General features: G+C 44.2%; 1 protein-coding gene and 1 non-coding gene across 3 annotated transcripts in view; both read left to right on the forward strand.

The window, feature by feature from the left end:
* GLYATL2 (glycine-N-acyltransferase like 2) overlaps positions 1-19,274 on the forward strand; it is a 69,921-nt gene that overhangs the window by 15,442 nt on the left and 35,205 nt on the right. The window lies entirely within an intron of this gene.
* On the forward strand, positions 11,862-12,002 carry LOC142870698 (U4 spliceosomal RNA). The gene has a single exon (XR_012919047.1). It is a non-coding gene; the product is annotated as a U4 spliceosomal RNA (small nuclear RNA).

A 19,274-nucleotide genomic window follows, 5' to 3' on the forward strand; every position in this document is an offset into this window, starting at 1 on the left:
CATAGGAGCAGGTCCTGGGGTCAGTTGGGAGCCACGCCCGGTACACTGGGGTCGCGGCCAGCTTTTGGGTCCTGGGATAAACTGACCAATCACTTCCCGCCATGGTTTTCCCGCCCAGCGTGCCAGGGGTGGGGGTGGGGTGGCAAGGGGCTGGTGGGGGACGAGGGTCCAGGTGCTGCGCGGGGTGCGTGGGGGACGAGGGTCCGGGCGCTGTGGGGGGTGGGCGGGGGAGGAGGGTCCGGGCGCTGCGCGGGGTTCGCGGGGGAGGAGGGTCCAGGCGCTGTGCGGGGAGCGCGGGGGACGAGGGTCCGGGCGCTGGGCGGGCGGGGGAGAGGAGGGTCCGGGCGCTGTGCGGGGAGCGCGGGGGAGGAGGGTCCGGGCGCTGGGCGGGCGGGGGAGAAGGGTTTGGGCGCTGCGCGGGGGACGAGGGTCCGGGCACTGTGCGGGGATCGCAGAGAAGGAGGGTCTGGGCCCTTGGCGGGCGGGTGAGGAGGGTCTGGGCGCTGTGCGGGGATCGCGGGGGAGGAGGGTCTGGGCGCTGGGCGGGCGTCGGAAGAGGGTCTGGGAGTTGTGCGGGGAGCGCGGGGAAGGAGGGTCCAGGCTCTGTGTGGGCGGGGTGCGCGGGGGAGGAGGGTCCAGGCGCTGTGCGGGGAGCGCGGGGGAGGAGGGTCCGGGCGCTGGGCGGGCGGGGGAGAAGGGTCTGGGCGCTGCGCGGGGGACGAGGGTCCAGGCACTGTGCGGGGATCGCGGAGAAGGAGGGTCTGGGCGCTGGGCTGGCGGGTGAGGAGGGTCCGGGTGCTGCGCGGGGACGAGGGTCTGGGCGCTGTGCGGGGATCGCGGGGGAGGAGGGTCTGGGCGCTGGGCGGGCGGCGGAGGAGGGTCTGGGAGTTGTGCGGGGAGCGCGGGGAAGGAGGGTCCAGGCTCTGTGTGGGCGGGGGAGGAGGGTCCAGGCGCTGTGCGGGGAGCGCGGGGGAGGAGGGTCCAGGCGCTGTGCGGGGAGCGCGGGGGAGGAGGGTCCGGGCGCTGGGCGGGCGGGGGAGGAGGGTCCGGGCGCTGCGCGGGGGACGAGGGTCCTGGCGCTGTGCGGGGATCGCGGGGGAGGAGGGTCTGGGCGCTGGGCGGGCGGAGGAGGAGGGTCCAGGCGCTGTGCGGGGAGCGCGGGGAAGGAGGGTCCAGGCTCTGTGTGGGCGGGGGAGGAGGGTTCGGGCGCTGCGCTGGGGCGGAGGGTGCCGGGCGCGCGGGGAACCAGGGTCCGGGCGCTGGGCCGGCGAGGGAGGAGGGTCTGGGCGCCGCTCGGGGCGCGATGGGGATGAGGGTCCGGGCGCTGGGCGGGCTGGGTAGGTGCCAGGCGAGTTCCGGCCTTTCTGGGCTCCACTGACTCAGCCAGCGCGGCGGGCGGGAGCGGCATGGCGGCGTCCGGAGCGGAGGGGCGAACAGCCCGCCTGAGTGTTTCCTGCGGGGCCTTAGCTGCCCTTCTGCCTCTGCAGGATGAGCGGCGGCGGAGGGATAATCAGCCAGGCGCGACCAGGTGACCACAGTGGCGCTCCCTGGAGACCCTGCAGAGCCCTGGGGCCAGAACCTGCTCTGCTGGGTTCCCTTCACCAGCCTCCAGCAGAGGAAAAGGCCCAAAGTGCGCTGCAGCCACTGCTCCTGCGCTGAGGTCTAGCGGAGCTTGGCCTCCCTGGCAAAGGAGCCACCTTCGTGGAGGGGCTGGTGGACATATGTAGACTCTGCCAACCTTCAGGAGCGGCCAGCCCCTGGGGGTGCCGGCTCCCAGGAAGCCCATTGCTGTGTGCAGAACTTTAGCGTGCTGATGGAGGACAGCACAGTTAGGCATCCCCAGCTGGCGAGCTTTGCATGGGATTTGAGAAAACATCTTCCTGTCTAGGAGCCTGAATTAGGAGCAGATGCCTTCAGTACTGGCTACTTTGGAGAAGTTGATCAAAGGAGGGAAGAATATAGGTGACAATGATTTTGTAATTCACAGAACAAATGTTTAAGTAAAAGTTGATAGTGTTGGTGGAATAATCCCGAACGCGATTCCTAACTTAGTGTAAAATATACACAGAGTCTAAAGTCACTGCTTAAATCCCAGGTGCTCTGTGGGGTTTGGAAAGAGCAGCCTTCAGAGGTATAATTGTAAAAGTTGTATCAGAAAGTTAAAAGAAAAGAAACATCATGAAGGCCTTCTCAAATCTCTGCCATCTCTAAAATCATCGGATAGCGGGACACGTTGACTGGCACCAACATATTCATCAGTGGAGAATGAATCATTGTGGGAGGGAACTGGCTGATCCCCTTTTCCTTGCAGAATTTGCACAATTTAAGAAGCCATGACAAGCAAGAGATGGCAGAGAATGGTGTTGTCAAAATTGCCTGACATCTCTGGGGACAGAGAATTAGCCCTGGAAAGAAACATACCTTAAGGAGTGTCTGCATGTGCCATTTGCTCTAAGTACCTTGTTGGCCCTACTAAGGAATCTGGGTTTTATTATAAATGTGAAGTTTATTTCAGATGGAGGATTTGAGGCAAGAGAGTGATACCCCCTGACTGGTATGTCTAAAGATCACTGTGGCAGCTGCATGGGCTACAAACTCTGTGGGAGACAGAGGAGATGCAGAAGGGAGGACTTGGCAAAGGGTCTATCCCAGGATCCACAGGGGCCAGAGGCCTGGCCTTTGGCAGTAATATTGGAGATGGTAGAGATGGTTGGATTCTGCATTTATTTTGAAGGCCGAGCCTACGGAATTTGCTTATGGATGAGGTGTTCCATATATGAGACAAAAATTTAGTTAAATGATGAAAAATAGGGCTTTTTTTTTTGTTGTTGTTTTTGTTTGTTTTTTTGAGACAGAGTCTCACTCTGTTGCCCAGGCTAGAATGAGTACCGTGGTGTCAGCCTAGCTGACAGCAACCTCAAACTCCTGGGCTCAAGCGATCCTCCTGTCTCAGCCTCCCTTGTAGCTGGGACTACAGGCATGTGTCACCATGCCAGGCTAATTTTTTCTATATGTATATTAGTTGGCCAATTAATTTCTTTCTATTTATGGTAGAGACGGCGTCTTGCTCTTGCTCAGGCTGGTTTCGAACTCCTGACCTCGAGCAATCCACCCGCCTCGGCATCCCAGAGTGCTAGGATTACAGGCGTGAGCCACTGCCCCCGGCCGAAAAATAGGGCTTTTGAGTTGAGCAACTGGAGGGATAAATTGTCCATTAACTGCTATAGGTATGTTTGAGGAAGGAGCTGTTGTGTGCAAATAGTAGTGTGTGTGCGTATTAATAATCCAGGGTTAAAATATTTACTTGAAGAAGCTAATCCATCCAAGTGAAAGATAAGGAGTGAAGTGGAAGGGTTTATATTCAATACATGGTGGTGAATTTCCAGGGAGGCTTGAGAAGGGATGAGGGATTGAACATGGGAGGGAAAGAATATAGATCAAACTAAAAGAAATAGGGAGAAAGAAACTTGGAATTTTGATGGTAACAATGTTGGCCATTAACTGAGAGATGTAATTGAGGTACAATGAAAATTAAAAGGGGAATGAATTAAAAGGGATATCTCCCAGTGTTCGCTGGGAGATATCTCAGCAGAAGATACATTAAAATGCCTGTGTTTCTTTCCCCAGAATCACTATTTCTTGGCTCATATATTTTTGCCTCCTAAAGACCAGTCTTGTCAGTTTGTAAGGGCACCCCAAGGAGCACATGCTTTCTGCCAGTCCCTGAGTTTGCCTACTTCTTCAGCCTAGCAAAGAGGTGATGTTTCCATTCCCTCTTCATTTGCTACTCACTGGAATCACACTGAATGCCATGCTTGGAATAATTAGCTCATGGCACTGTAGGTGGCAGTCTTCCATTTCCACATTAAGTGTAAAAGTGATCCTCACAAGGAAACTAACTGCCTAGAGCTGGCTGGGTCAGCACCTCTAGGTGCAGAGCAGAGCTCCAGCTTTTCTCTGCTCTTTGTTGCTGTGCTCGGGGAGCTTTGATGGAAACCCACTGCAACCGGGCAGCAATGACAGGATAGGAAGTGATCGGGGAATCTGTTGAGCCGCCACTGAAGCCTCAGCTTTAGCTGATGTTTGTATGGGGCTGTTGAAATTGTCTAACATCCCTGGGGGCAGAGTGTTTTCCCTGAAAAGGAACATACCTCAACATTCCCTTGTGAGAATCTTGTCTGTATATAAGCAAGCATCCAGATTTTATCCTAAATGTGACAAGAGTACATTTGGCCAAGCAACAAGTGGTTGGGTCATTTTGCTGTTGTCAAACCCATAAAGAGGAAAAGGACACTCCCATGGTTGGGAGAGATAGGAATGGATCAAACAATAAGGCCAGGTCTGGCAGAGTTAGGAGACAGAGGCAATGATTTTGGAGAAGCCACTCCTTCATGAACCTTTGAAAGATGCTCCCTCACCCCTAAACCAGTAGGCTCATTTCTCTATTTTGAGTTGTAAACAATATGTTCTGGGAATACAGAGGAAGGTGCTACTGCCTCTACCTGGGGAGTGTATCACAGAGAAAGAGAGTTAGATTTGGACTTGGCAGATGAGGGCTGAGTAAGGGTTTGAAAGAGAAGAGGGGACCTGTCATCAGATGTACAAAAGCAAAAGTGGCAGGAGGTATAGGGAGAATGGGCTTCCGGGAAAGGGTTAAAGTTGAGGACGTGGCACCCTGTTCTAGAGGTTGCAATGGGATATGCAGAAGCACAGAAGGGATGGTCTTCTTCTTTCCTTCTCCCATGTGTTTACAGTGGGCTCACCTTACTCACTACTGCTAACAAGCAGAGAGCACTGGGGTGGGGTCTCTAAGCTTTCAGCTACCACTTTGAAGCCAGCCCTGAAGTCCTGGCAGCTAAATCTTCCTGTATAGACTGCATAGTCCATCCTATCCTAAAAGGTAGTGAACTCATGAGGAGGGTCACACCTCCCATCTCGACTCCAGAGTCTTTAATGTGGAGGCCGTCAGCAAAATGGGAATTTTCTCTCTCTTCAAGAAGAGATATGTCCACTATTCTGCAGGTGGTCCTAGTCTGGGGCCAAGATGCAGGGGTGGGCTAGGTGGTTTTGCCTCCAACCTGGTATAGCAGTACTGGGATACGGACGGGGGCAGTGGAATCATTATTTAGTTCAACCCCTATCCCAATGGGGCTGTGCTTGGCAGTTGGTCTTCTGCAGTTCATTTTCCGCAGTCACCCCTCGGGGTAGGTGTGACTTATGCCCCCATCTCACAGATTAGGAAATAGGCTAGTTTGCTGGAGGCCCCAGGACTAGTTGGGGGTAGTGGGGAGGGTGTTAGGTAGGATTTTAACTTTAGAGACTCACAGCTTCTTAGAATCCAGGAGGAAGACTTTGGTTAACTTTCCTCCCCTCTTGGGGGTCTCCATTTCTTATTTGTAAATTAAAGAGGTTTACCAGTTTCTGATTCCCCATACATTAGTGTTCCAACAAACCACTTAAGTAATTTTTAAAAAATTTGGATTCTGGGAATCAACCGCAATGTATTTAAATTCAGTAAGTCTGGGTGAGGCCCAATAATCTGCATTTTTTATCAAGCACAGGCATCATCAGACAGAACTGCCTGCGAAAGACTAGTGCTTTGCAAAGTTTATGAGGCATCAGAATCCTTTGGAGAGGTGGTCAAAACTCACATTCCTGAGGTTTGTTCGCAGAGATCCTGATGGATCCTGATTGATCCTTAGTTGTAATGTGGCCCGGTAATTTGCATGTCTCAGGAGGTGTTGCTAATCTGCTTTTGGGATGCCGGTCTGTGGCTCCACTACCCTACTGCAGCGCCCGGGGTACTTCTTTACTTCCAGCTGGATGGAATGAAATCAGCACAGGCAGCCCCTTCCGGCACCGCCCTCTCCCGGCACCGCCCCCTTCCGGCACGAGAGCGGATCCCTTGAGGACAATGCTCAACCCTAGCCTGCCAGTGCTCGCCAAGGCCAAAGGCGCTTTTTCATGCTGGGCGTAGTTCCTCTTACTGCCTGAAGATGGCGCCCGAGGATGAGCCTGCCGGAGCGGGGCGGGGCAAAAAGGCGGGGGAAAAGCGGGCCGGTGAGAATTGACATCCTTCAAGGCCAATGGCAGCCCAATTTTCCGTTCTCTGGCGCGCAAGAGCTTCCACCCCTTTAGGAAGCTGCTGGCGTGGGGATTAATGGAGGGATGGGAGTGGTGATGCGGTGTCACGTGCTCCCTGAAGGTACACCTGTTAGTCCAAGGTTGCTCTAGGTCGTGTTGGCTCAATTTACCTTCCTCTCAGTTAACGAAGGCTGCTTCACCTGTCTCTGGGCAAACTTGTCTCTCCATCACTCTGGGTATTTGGAGTTTTAAAAAGCGTCACGTGGGTATAAAGCCTGCCTTGGATTTCTCATTTTATGAGCAGCTAAGTATTTCCGGCGCTGACAATGGGGAGCTGCCGGGCGCGAGTAGGGATGCAGAGGGAACAGGGTGAGAGAGACCATGTATGAAGTGTGCACTAAATGCCAGGCATGGTGCTTTGGCATTTTCCATAGGTTTGTCTCATGTAACCATCTTTTTATATAACTCATTTTTCTGTTTCACAGACTAGGAAACAAGTTAATTAAATCGCCCCAGGGCAATCCTTGCATAATTTTAATTAATGTCAGATGCCAAAGCCCCAGGTCTTTTACTGTGCGAAGGCTGCCTTCGCTGCATTTCAGTGCGCCCAGGGCCTGCGAAGCACCTCTCCGCACTCACTGCGCCATCCCTCTGTCGGGGCGTTCACCCATTCATTTCTTAGAGGCCCATCTGCGAGGCATGGGTCTAGTTGCTACTAAAAATACTGAAGAATAGGGACTGTGCGGTAAAGTAAAGGAGATTTTTAAAAAGATATACACAGAATCCTTATGCTCACAATGGTTTTGCTTCCCCACCCTAGCTCCCAACACGTTACTGATGCCTATTATGTTCCAGATAATATGGTGGGGTCTGAAGATACAGAGATTGGTAAAATCTACCCTTGTCTTTCAGAAGCTCATTGCCTTGCTTCCACACACCTATAATTTTTAACAAATTGAGCATCAACTATATATATGGTAGATAGGATATAAACATATATGCTATTGTAATTACTATATTAAATAATTAAACACTTAGAAAATTTTTTAGATAAAAATCAATCTAAATGGAGGTTCAAATATTTTCTCTGTTCACCCCAGTGGACCATCTTGGGCACTTCCTGGAGTGCTTCCTCAGACTGCGTCCCTCCACCCCTGACATGTGCTTGGCTCTCTCCATCCTTTCTTCAGATCTCTGCCAAATGTCAGTTTTTCAGAGAGGACTGCCCTGATGACTTTCTATAAAATATCACTCTCTCCCGCTCTGTCATCTTTTGTCCTTTATCCTGTTTTGTTATACATATGCTATATCTCTCTAAATAGGACATATGTTTACTTTTCTTTTTTTGTTTGGTTTAGTTTCTGTGTCTTTGCCCCAGATTGTAGTCTTCAAGAGGGGCAAGCAGGAGTCCTTAACACTGGTGACCCTGAGAGGATTGGGGATGCCCAGCCCAGTGCATCCTGAAGTCCCCTGCAGGAGTGGGAGTGGAGGGAAGACGGGGCACTGTCCATCATCCTTCTCTTGGTCCCTGCATTCTTCTAGTCTTCAGGGCCAGCATAACTCAGCCCCTCTCAGTGTCCCTATCCAGGTCTTGTAAAAGACATTCCAGGGGCAAAGACAGTGTTGTGCTTTTTGTTGTCTTAGCAGCTACGTATTCTCAGCATTTCTTCTGCTTCTCTCGGACTTTTAGTGAGGAATAACACATTTTCTGTCCCTATCCCCATAGGTAGGAAAAATAAAGCTCAGGCACACCAAAACCTTTGGTGAGACTCAGTTATAGTTCAGAGAAAGACTCCACTGTCTGGCTCTCTCAGCATCTTCTCACTTAAGGCATTACAAGGTTATAGAAAGTGGTCTGGGCTAAGAGCCAGAAAATCTAATCTCTACACCTAGGTTTTCCTCAGAAGGAAGAAGTGAACCAGATGGCTGAACACCCTGTCCCCACACTATCTGACCATACATGGAAGAGCCGAGGACACTTAGAGCTGACTCTGCATTGAACTTCTTACCCAAATGGTGTCCTGATTTGATGATAAATGAAGAATCTTGAGAGGCTGCCAGTTTCTGTATAATGTAAAGAGAATGTCCTGAGAAACCTATACCTGGGTGTAGAGATTTTTTTACTGTAGGATCTATCATTAATGGGCTCCGGGTACACCAAGGATGGAAACCAGTCACACAGCCCTAAAGAGCTATTGTGACTAGCAAGAAAAAGGGTTGGATGTGCAGATGCAGCAGCGTCCTGGAACTGAGATAATGCATACTCATGCCAGCGTCGTCTGCGACAGCCAAGCAGACACCTTGCTGTGGGTGGGCCTGAAATCTGCACCGTGGTCACTGCCGCACTTCTGATGGGAACGCATGCGCTCTGCCAGCTCTTTTCTAGGGCTACATCATTTTATGTACTTGAAGTTCGGTTAAACTCTATTTTATCCTGTGATGATGTTGTTTGTTAATCCCAACCTGAAACCCCTATTGCTGGTCATCGGCTTCTTAGTAGCTGCGTGACCTTGAACAGGTGACTTTCTTTCTTTGCACCTCAGTTTCCTCGTGTGTAAAATGGAGAAAATAACATTTGGTCAGCTTAAAACGTAAGGTTGTAGGGCATCAGTCCTCGTAAGTCAAAGAAAGATATTTGGGGATTTAGAAGACTTCAGAAATCATACTCTTGTGAGGGTCAGTGAAAGATATTTGTGGATTTGGAAGCCTTCATATATCGTATCAGTAGCATACTTACATGTGGAAAATGCTGGAGAAAGAGTTCTAATCAAACAACAAATAAATGGGAACAGAAACCTCAGATAGGAGCAGGTAGTAAAGACAGGAAACAGTGGGGAACAAAACAATCTTCAAATTCACAAATTCATAAATTTCATTTATATGGTTCAATCTAAATGAACAATGTTAGACCCTTGGTGAACATATAATTAAAGTTTTAAAGAAGGATTCTTAAATAGAAGTGATACACTGCAAGGGACATTCTATGATGCTTGCAGCTAAAACAACCAGCACGTGAGGAGAGAGTAGAATAAAGAAATCAATCTATTGAAAGATATCATCTTATTGAGGTACAGAAGGAAGCATAGGGAGAATAGCTTCTACTCTATTTCATATAATAGTAAAGAAATTTGTGTTCAATTATGAGCAGTAGGAAAAATGCTATTGATTGAATAAAAAGGTAATAAGGGAATATGAAGGATAAATAAATTAATAAGATTCTATATTGGAGGCAATATCCTCTGTTAAACAATTATCTTTTGGCTATACACTGGGTATACATTTCAAACGAAAAAACAGCATATAGAGAGGAAATAACTAATTTCCACCCCATTCTCTAGACATTTAGTATATTTCCAGGGACAAATTATGACTATACAAGCATGATAACCCTTTTCAATATATTTTCCTGGTAGCTAAGAAGTTCATTATTCCTTATAAGAAGAGTGGCTGATTTGACCTGAAATGAAAAGTTTGTCTTAGATATATTTCTCAGGAATAGTTGTCAGGTCAGAGAATATGCTCAAAAAGGGATCACAAAGGGCCTGCAGTGCGTGAGTTTGGGAGTACAGGGGGATAAAGATTTAGAACAAAGTTAGGTGAGATCAGGAGCCAAAGAGGTTAGCAGAAAGGTGTGTGTGTGTGTGTGTGTGTGTGTGTGTGTGTGTGTGTGTGTGTGTGTGTGTGTGTGTATCTTGGGGCAGGGACCGGTGGGTAGCTTTTGGGGACTGCCTGTAGGCTGCTTGTGAGGTGTCATGATCTCTAGACCCTGGAGTGAGTCCTTGGGAAGACACAATGTTCTGAAAGTTTGGTGCCCTTACAGATTATAAAATATTTTTATTATCACCCCTGGACATCATTGCTAAAATCTTAAGAATATCACCCCTGTGCACACAGGTTACTCTTCTCATGGTGGTGTGGCAAGGCTTGATTTCCAAGAGCTTCCTTTGGACCGTCCCTTATTTTTCCCTTTGAGGACAGGAGCTCCTTTAGGGTGAGGAAGGAAGGAAGAAATGGTACCTCCTAACCTACTCCCTCTACCCCATTCAAAAGACTCCAAAAAGCCACAGAAAATTTGCTTTCAGAGGTAGTGCATTGGGATCCATGGCATTTTAGTGCTTCCTGACCCCTGAGTCTATTCCTTTAGTGAGGGTAAAAGAAAAGAAGGGTTGCTGTATCAGGGGAAGATTCGTACGCAAAACCCAAGACTTAGGTACCATTTCAGGGGAGTTAGTGTCCATGGTAAAATAGAATTGGCCCAGGGTCATCTGCCTGCAAGGGCAACTGCATGAGGCAAAAACAAGAACACAGAACAAGATGGATGGAACCTTCCTGGGAGAAAGAGTAGAGAGAGAGAGAGAGAGATTTCTTGTCGGAGAAGGATTGGAGTGGAGAAACAAATATATGCTTGTCTTCCCCACACCTATAATTATGTGAAACATTGAAAAAGACAAAAACAAAACAAGAAAACCCAAGATAAATCTGTAATAGCAGATCAAAAGAATAAAAAAAGGTAGTCTTTGGGCCAGAAATAAGAACTGTTAAAAAAAACAAAAATATCTTTAAGTTTGGGGATGGCAGAAGAAGGAGTGGTGGAAAGTGGGCTGAGATGTCCTTTTTGGTGGCCCATGTAGTCAACCTCTGTCCCCATCCAACCTCATGTCCCTGTTTGCCCTGAGCAGCATGGTAGCAGTGGTTGCATTTAGCCACAGGCTAAGGTGATTATTGGCACTATGGCTAGAGATGTCATGCTTGTTCCCAGTAGATGGCTGATGACTCAAGGATGGACCAGCTTGTAGACTTAGAGACAAGTTAGCAGCACTGTCCTTGTGGAGTGTTTCCCTCCTCCAAGGTCCCTGCTGGCCAGCTATGGTAAACTGGCAAACAGATGAATAGAAGTAGTCAAGCATACAACAAGCAGATAACCAAAAATCACCCCAAATATCAAGTTTTTATGGTATTTTGTAAATCCAAATTATCTTTGTTTTTTATCTGCTTGATCTATTGCTTTCTGAAGGAAGTTTTCTGAATTCTCCCAATCTTTTTATATATCTGTCAACTTTTGCCATATATATTTTGTAGTTGTAGTGTTGCGTTATGAGGAAGATTCATGACTTGTCTTGTGGGAGGATTCTATGCTTAGCAGCTGTTCACCTTAAGTTTTATTTTGCCTGATACTGATGTCATTAATTTACGTTCAGTTTAACATTCATTTAGTGTATCTTTTCCTGCTCTTTTAACCCTTGTGTGCTGTTTATTTCAGATAAACTTTGTTGTTCACTGAATATTTGTGTGCCCCCCCCCCAAACTCATATATTGTAACTCTAACTTCCAATGAGATGGTATTTGGAGGTAGGGCCTTTGGGAAGTAATTAGGTTAGATGAGGTCATGAGGGGGGAGCCCCCTGATGGAATTAGTGTCCTTCTAAGAAAAGGAAGAGACACTGAACTCTCTCTCTGTCTTTCCCCACCATATGAAGACATAGCAAGATATCAGCTACCCATAGATGAGAGAAGAGGGCTCAGAATGAAGCCTACTTATTGGACTTCCCAGTCTCCAGTACAGGGAGAAATAAGTTTCTGTTGTTTAAGCCACTCAGTCTATGGCATTTTGTTATGGCAGTCAGAGCAGACTAATACATACACATGCTTCTTGGACCTTGTTTTTAACTCAATGTGAGAGACAGGTATTTTACTAGGAAAATTAATTCATTCATTTTTATTATGATTGTTGATAGTTTGGGACTTATTTGTGCCATCTTTTGAAAATCATCCTTTCTAGCTTTGCATAGTGGCAGTGTCGTACCCAATGAGGTTTATCTGAGGCGCGATTATTGCTAATTGAAAACTTTTCCCAATACTCCACCATGACGACTTGAAATATGGTTGGCATTGGCAATTTTTAATTCTCCCTATGGGGACTGAATAAAAAATAAAAATTAAAATTAAGAAAAGAAAAATGCTCCTTCCTCTTTCTCATGCTTTCTTGTTGTTTCTTTAATACAGGTACATGATAAGGTTTGGGAATCACTCTCTTAATGGGGCCATGTAAGGGCAGATAAGGGGAGCTGGCTTGCACTCATGCAATGGACAGAAGGAGGAGACTGCCAGCTGGGCTTCGCTGAGGCAACTTGAACCTCAAACCCTGGATGAGCAGAACATCCTCTTTTGGATACAGGACCTGCCTGAGGCACTGTTTTGAATTAGGCAAATTTTATTTGCTTCCTCTTTTTTCCTCACCATCTGTAGTTGATCCTGCATTTTGAGTGCTGGAATATAGCTGTTTTCACAGAACCCCAAGTTCCTGATTTTATTTTTTTTATCTCCGACTTTTCTACCCTTCAAAATCCAACATGATATGTTTCCTCTTTTTCTCAGACCATGCTTTCATTTAAGTCCAAATAGCAATCAGCCAGGTCTTGGGAGTTCAACAATCTGATTGGATTAATTCATGCTAAGGTATGACAGATCTACCATAGTCTTCTAAGATGAATTGGAATTAAAAAAAAAAAACCCACAGCTCATTAACCTATAAAATTCTTTAATTGCTGAAATAATTGCACACTTTTAAATCTTATGAAATATAAACATTACGTTTTGTGATTTTTTGTGTGTGTGCGAAGAGATAAGGATGAGTACCACTGGTAGATTTTACTCTCAATCCCAATTTTATTAAGATTTCTTTACATACTTTTTTTTAAAAAAATGTATCCATATCTAGACTATCAAAAAGAGTGAAATTTCCAAAGTTTTTCTTTTTCTTTTCTTTTTTGCAATAGCTACAATGTCCATGATGGTCCAAGTTCCAGTGGCAGCATAGAAGAGCAGGGCTAAAAGAGGTCATGATTTTTTTTTTTTTATTTATTTTTATTTTTTTTTATTTTGGCATATTATGGGGGTACAGATTTTAAGGTTTCAATAAATGCCCATTCCCCCCCTCCCCCCAAAAGTCTGAGTCTCCATCAGAGGTCATGATTTTGTATGTTTTGTTCTTGAAGTACATTATTTTTTGTTGATCAGGGACTCTGAAATGGTAATATAAGTTTTTGATTATAAAGTTCTCATAATGGTGCCTAGCACATGTTCTTTCCTTTATCTGGAATTTGCCACCGCTTTTTTGTCAGGCTCACTCCACCTCACTCTCCAGTCTTCATCTTAGTTGTTGCCTCTCCCAGGAACCCTCCTGACCCCTTAGACAGCAGTGGGGCAGACTCCAAGGGATGAACTCATAGCCAGACTTACAGGAAATGCCTTACCCAGTGCCATGCTTCACTAATGAGTAGGAAGAAAGTGTTTTGAGAAAGGAGGCACAGCAAATGCCACTTCCATAACAGGGGCCCCAGGTCCATCAGCCTTGGTTCTTTGGACTCACTTGTCTGCAAAACAATGATTAAAGTTAGCCTAAAAGAGACATTTGTTGGGGGCTTCACTTTTATACCTTGTTACTCACTAAACTACAAAACTGACTCCGTTCCTTAGTGTAGTTGTGCCTCATGAATCCATAAATAGCAGATGTATTTACAAGAAAGTATCTGTACAGACTAGGTATATTCTACTGACAGTTTTATTACAGTTCCTTATTTATATTTCACGTAGTAGATTCTGCCAATCAAATTTCATAAAGAGTTCTGGTTCCCAGAGGTGAGAACTGCCCCTGGTTTTCTAGTTACATGTTTATGGTAACTTCTTCCTTTCCAACAAGCATATTGAAAGACTTCTTCCTTTCCAACAAGCATATTGAAAGACTGTTCCCTCCCCTGCCCTCTGCCCAGATTGTAAGCTCCTGAGGAGTATGGCTGTTTCTTTTAACATCGTATCTCCGTGTGAGAAGAGTTTCTGGCCCATCATAAATACCCACTAAACACTGGTGAGTGAAGAATGCTACCTTGTGACTTCTGCTTCAATATTAAGTGAGGCTTGCCCAGGAGGGCTAAGTTTCATTGTTTGAACAAATGGAACTAATTTCTGTGGGTCGCATATTCAGGTGTGCCACCCACATGCAGCCACAAATAAACCAGCCCACATTGCAGTTCCGTGGGGTTTTTCATTCTCTTCCAGCACAGACAGATAAAATGGAATATTCTTCTGATGCAGATACTTCACATAATGCTCCAACACCTGTGTCGATTTGCCTTTGCCTTGGTATCTTTCCACAGCGTAGGCCATTCTCAGTTCACAAGAATGAGAATTCTTGTGATATTCACATGGATAATCACAGTCCATGATAATCCATGAGACGGGGACCCCTCCTGGGCTCAGTATACAGTAGTATGCTGGCAGTTTCTGTATGTAGCCAGCGCTGGGTGAAACGCAGGCTCTTTTCATTCCGCCCTGGCCTCCGGCGGGCATTTATCAGCCCAGCATGAGAGATATCCAGTCGGGAAATCTTAAAATTAGGATCATCACTCTGGAAAATGAAAACAAAAACAAAAAATTTTATCCCTACTCCTCGATAGCATCCCATTCTAGAGCTCCCAGCCACTCGTTGTTTAAAGAACCATCATTGCAAAGTTGTTCATTTTGAGCATTGACAATATTTACTCATTCCAATGAATGAATTCATTCTCTCCTCTCCCCAAAACTGATTTATGTGCATTACAAGAACGTATAAGGAAGAACAACACTAAAGAAAAGCTACGGGAGTTACGAGTACGTGTTTTTTTGTACCTCTCAAATTCATCATCTCTGTGGTCCATCTCACACCAGCTTCCAGCCTTGCTCTCATTGGAGACGTTGAGCTTCAGCATATCTTCATTTATATAGAGAACTGCCTTCGAGTGGTTTGCCCTCACTTGCTTTGAAAATGCAGCTGCTCTTATCACCTCACCCAAACTTTCTTGGCAACCTGGGAAGAAAGCAATATTGTAAGTGATTGAGTTCTCTACTTCTGGGGTCCCACCTGAATAATAACTCAATATAATTGCTTAGAAGTTCTCAAACTTGAGCTCACACCACAGTCAGCTGGAGCACATATTACAACACAGATTGCTGTACCCTTTCCTGACCCAGAGTTTCTCAGAATTTATACTTTTAATATGTTCTCAGGCAATGCTAATGCTGTTAGTTGACCCAATTTGAGAAGGACTACTGTCGTCCATTGCCTCTGACTTGTTACCTTGGATATGGATTATCTATCTCCAGTTTATGACTTCACTATTTTCCAGGACTTCCTGTAATTTTTGAGGAACTTTGGAGAATATACAATATGTGTTCACATGTAGATCCATGTTGTCAGTCATCTCCTATATAGGATAGTGAAAAGTCACATCAGTACCCTTGAACTTTTTCATCACCTTTCACTTATTGAGATTGTCAGAAAAAGAAAAATTTAAAAGAAAATTTTCACAGTGGCTCACAATGGCTGAAGTTGGGCACATGGCTTATAAAATCTAGACCTCTAACTAAAGCTGACCTCTTGCCCGGGTAACTGGAGTTTGTTAAGTAGTTCACTGAAAGGTACGTTGTAAGCCTGTTTACAGATGCAGAACAAAGACAGGATGCAGTCAGTCACCCTCCACCAGACCCTAAGATGCCTAAACGTCCTCCCTAACCAGTCAGCTGCATATTTAACTTATGTACAATGTCACTGAGTGCCAGAGTTACAAGAATGTAACTGTTGCTTATTGCCCACCCACTTCTCCCAGATTCTGTGCCACACGCACCCTCCTGTTAGTCAAGGTGTACATATTCTGCCTCATGTAACCTACTTCAGGACATATTTTTGCTCTATAACGAGTCTGTGTTCCTGGGCTCAAGTCCTCAAGCTTGGCTCAGAATAAATCTAACCATGATTTCTCTAAGTCCTGGTACCTGTTATTTCATTTTTCAGTTGACAAAATCTAGGCAGCTGGAATCCACAGTGTCCAAGAGCTGGCCAAGATACTTTAACGGATAACACACATGAGTGACACGTTGCCTTTTCTCAAGGCTTCAGAATATCAGCTTATTAGAATACCAATACTTTCTTCAAAGCCAGAAGCCTACAAAACAGAACAAAGTAATTGGAATTTTTTGGTAGCAGTCAGGGAAAATTAGGTGGTATTTTATACTCATGGGCTCGGAAGAAGGAGACTTGTGATACCATTCTGGCAAGCCAGACTTCACAGAAAGATGAGCATCTGTTTCTGAGGGGGGGATATCAACAAGAAGCGTGAGAGTTTTAGCAGTGAATGTATGATGTCAGAAATTATATTGTTAAAGAGTGAAATATGAAATAATGTAACCAATTTTAAAGAAATGTTCAAAAATTAGAAGGTGATTTTATAAATGCAGGTTCCCAAATATGGCCAAAACCAAAACTGCAAGGAATTTAAAGCAGTAGATATTTTAAGGGAGCTGATTTTAAAAGGAAATAACAAAAGTAGACAAAGTAAAATAAATAGACAAAGTAACTATTCAAGGAATGATGAAAAGAATATCAAAATGAAGCAGAAGAAAACAAATGGAACAATTAGTAAAAATGAAAACTGAAAATAATGAAATGGAGAATAAGACAGGGTGCAAAGGATATGTAAAGCCAAAAGTTCATTTTCATTATTTATTTATTTATTTTAAATTTTTTAAAAATATATTTATTATTTATTTTAATAGATTTAGGAAGTACAAGTTGAATTCTGTTACATATATGTGTTGTATACTGGTGGAGTCTGGGCTTTTAGTGTACCTATCACCTGATTGGTATACATTGTACCCATAGGTAATTTTTCATTCCTCATCCCCTCCCTGCCTCCCTTCTCGTGGGTCTCCAATGTCTATGATACCACTCTGTGTGCCCTGTGTAGGCATAGTTCAGCTCTCACTTATAAGTTAGAATATGCAGCATTTATTTTTCTGTTCCTGAGTTACTTCACTTAGGAAAAACTAGGTTTTCTTCTATGATTTTTATTGCTGCAGGTCTTACCTTTAATTCTTGAATGCATGTTGTGTTAATTCTGTATATGGTGAGAGAGAGGGATCCAGTTTCATTTTTCTGCATGTAACTATCCAATTTTCTCAACATCATTTATTGAATAGTGTGTCCTTTCCCCAGTGTATGTTTTTGCCAGCTTTTTCAAAGATCACTTGCTTGCAGGTATATTGTTTTATTTCTGGGTTTCTGTTCCGTTCATCTATGTGTCTACTTTTATGGCGGTGCTATACTGTTTTGGTTACTATAACCTTGTAGTATAATTTGAATTTGGGTAATGTGATGCCTCCAGTTTTGTTGTTTTTGCTTAGTATTACTTTGGCTATTTAGACTCCTTTTTGTTTGCATGTGAATTTTAGGATTGGTTTTTATAATTTTGTGAAAATTGACATTGGCATTTTGATGGGAATTGCATTGAATCTGTATATTGCTTTGGGCAGTATGTTCATTTTAACAATATTGATTGTTCCAATCCATGAGCAATGGGGTGTTTTTCCATTTGTTTGTGTTGTCTATGATTTATTTTATCAGTGATCTGTAGTTCTACTTGTAGGAATCTTTCACCTCCTTGGTTAAATTTATTCCTAGGTTTTTTTGTTTCTTTTTTGATAGTTGTAAATGAGATTGAGTTCTTGATTCAGTTCTCAGCTTGGTCATTTTGTTCTTGGTGTCTAGAAATGCCATTGAATTTTATATGTTGATTTTATAATGTGAGACTTTGCTGAATTCATTTATAAAATCTAGGAGTCTTTTGGAGGAGTCCTGAGGGTTTTCTAGGTATAAGATTATATCATCAGCAAACAGAGATAGTTTTACTTTCTTTTTTCCAATTCGGATGCCCTTTGTTTTCTCTCTTGCCTGATTACTCTGGCGTAGACTTCCAGTACTATGTTGAATAGGAATTGTGAAAATGGGTCACTTCTTGTTCCACTTCTTAAGAAGAATGCTTTCAACTTTTCCACATTCAGTATGATGTTGGCTGTCAGTTTGTCATACATTGCTTTTATTATTTTGGGGTATATTCCTCCTTTGCTGAGGTTTTTTTCTAAGATTTTTTTTATCATGAAGGGATGCTGGTTTTTATTGAATGATTTTTCTGCATCTATTGAGATGGTTATAGGGATTTTGTTTTTAATTCTGCTTATGTGGTGAATCATATTTATTTACTCGTGTATGTTGAACCATTCTTGCATCCCTGGGATGAAACCCACTGGATTGTGGTGAGTTATCCTTTCGATGTGCTGTTGGATTCCGTTTTTTAGCAGTTTGTTGAGGATTTTCATGTCAAATTTCTAAAAAAAAATTTATTTAATAGATTTAGGAAGTACAAGTTTAATTCTGTTACATATATGTGTTGTATAGTGGTGGAGTCTGGGATTTTAGTGTACCCATCACCTGAGTAGTATACATTGTACCCATAGGTAATTTTTCATTCCTCATCCCCTCCCTTCCTCCCTCCTTGTGAGTTTCCAATGTCTATGATACCACTCTGTGTGCCCTTGTGTAGGCATAGTTCAGCTCTCACTTATAAGTTAGATATAAGTGTTCAGACAATAACTCACTCTGTGAGTTCACACAATAACTCACTCACAGACAATAACACACTCTGTGTGCCCTTGTATAGGTATAGTTCAGCTGTCACTTATAAGTTAGATATAAGTGTTCAGACAATAACTGTCCATCACAGTTATTGATGTGTAGTTTTCTTTTTCTGTCACATCCTTTGCTGGCTTTGGTATTCTGTGACACTGGCTTCATAGAATGAGTTCAGGAGGATTCTCTCCTTCTTGATCTTTTGAAAAAGTTTCAGTAGGATTGGCACCAGTTCTTCTTTGTATGTCTGGTAGAATTCAGCTGTGAATCTATCTAGTCCTGAGCTTTTTTTTGTTGGGAGATTTTTTATTACTGATTTAGCTTTGATACTCAATATTGGTCTGTTCAGGAGTTCTATTTCTTCCTGTAACAATATGAGGAGGTTGTATGGTTTCAGGAATTCATCCATTTCCTCATTTTGTCTAGGTATTCTAGTTTGTGAGCATGTACTTGTTCATAATAGTCTCTGATGATCTTTAGTATTTCTGAAGTATCAGTTGTAATGTCTCCTTTTTCATTTCTGATAGTGTTTATATGGATCTTTTCTCTTTTCTTGGTTATTCTGGGCAGTGGGTTATCAATTTTGTTTATCTTTCAAAGAACCAACCATTCATTTCATTGATCCTTTGTATATATATATTTTTGCCCCTATTTCATTTACTTCTGCTTTGATCTTTGTTATTTCTTTTCTTCT

This window comes from Microcebus murinus, chromosome 4 (genome assembly GCF_040939455.1).
Source record: "Microcebus murinus isolate Inina chromosome 4, M.murinus_Inina_mat1.0, whole genome shotgun sequence".
Taxonomy (NCBI): domain Eukaryota; kingdom Metazoa; phylum Chordata; class Mammalia; order Primates; family Cheirogaleidae; genus Microcebus; species Microcebus murinus.